Raw genomic sequence first — 1,418 nt, forward strand, 5'->3', positions numbered from 1 at the left:
CAGAGAGTATCTCCATGTAATTAAATGTTAAACTCAGGGATTCTATGGGTACCTGTCTGGTGGAGAAATGACTCTTTGTAAATAATCCATTTTCCTTATCTGTAGAAGAGTCAGCAACCCCACAGCAAAAATTGTTAAAACAACAAAAAGCTAGTAGGGAGAAAAAGAATAATTCCCTGCTAACACAAATACACTTTCTATTGTACTAAATATACCTTCAGGTTACAGTTTTAAATGTTTAAAAAGAGTTATTCACTCCTGGCTGTGGTCTGAATTACTAAAAAAGATTTCACCTTTTTTTTTTTTTTCTTAGACATTGACATGTCCAATGAAACAGTAAAAATTTCCAACAACCCTTGGAAAATATGTAACCTACAAACCAATTTCCTCAAGATGTGAGCAAGCTGAAGACAAAAAAGAAAAATTTAAAGTATGATTAACACCATAGCCTCAGATTTTAAACAACTGAAATATAAAGAAAGTCAACAGATGCCCATGTTTGAGTTCAAGAAATGCTTATAAGCCAGACTCTGCCGCCCTCTTTCGTGTCAGGAATGTAACACAACACGTGTCAAAGGGACCCTCCCAGAAAGAGCTGAAAAGTAAGGTTTGTGTGGCTTGTTTTCCCAACTCAATAGTGAACTGTGAGGGCTGAAGATACTTGGCTAATTGTCTTTGTGCATTTGTTGTTTCATACAGTTTTGTTGAATAGATAAATCTGATTTGTTCTGACTTAAAAAAAAGGATTTTATTGATTCTGATTTACTTTGGTGAATCTGAGAAGCAAAAATCTGAGTTTCCAGTTTTAACGTTGGCTATCCAATCAATCCTGTTTTAAAATCCAATAATGTCTAAAACCAACAAAGCCAAAATGAAAGTTGGGGCTTGACTGCTTTTAGCCTAACAGCCACATAGCTTGAAGTTTTTTTAATATGGCCTGAGCACAAAGTATACAGGTCTCCTTCACTTATCATCAGACTGCATACATGTTCTCTGATGGACCAATATTCCAGTTTAAAAGACCCAGTGTTATAGTGGAGGTTAAGAAAGATACCTATAGCCTTTAGTTTCCGAGCTTAGAACACCATACCCTTCTCCCCCCAGAACAGATCTAGACAGTAGAGGTGTAAAGAGATTCCATTTCTAATGCAAAAATATAGTTAGCTAGATATTACTATCATTTGTACCCACTCACCATCTTAAAAGCCACTCTGTTAAGTCATCTAAGCAACCTCTAGCAATATTTACACACTTTAGCCCTCACTTCACCTGTGAATGAAGAGGAAGATATACTCTCAACCTGTTATTTAACGATTGTTGAAATTCTTCAATGGAATAAGAAATTATAGACTGCTTCCATAACAATAAAACTAAATTTCAATTGGAAAACCAGACAATATTGTGTTTTCTTTCCAAAA

The sequence above is a fragment of the Hippopotamus amphibius genome, chromosome 14, assembly GCF_030028045.1.
Source record: "Hippopotamus amphibius kiboko isolate mHipAmp2 chromosome 14, mHipAmp2.hap2, whole genome shotgun sequence".
Lineage (NCBI taxonomy): Eukaryota > Metazoa > Chordata > Mammalia > Artiodactyla > Hippopotamidae > Hippopotamus > Hippopotamus amphibius.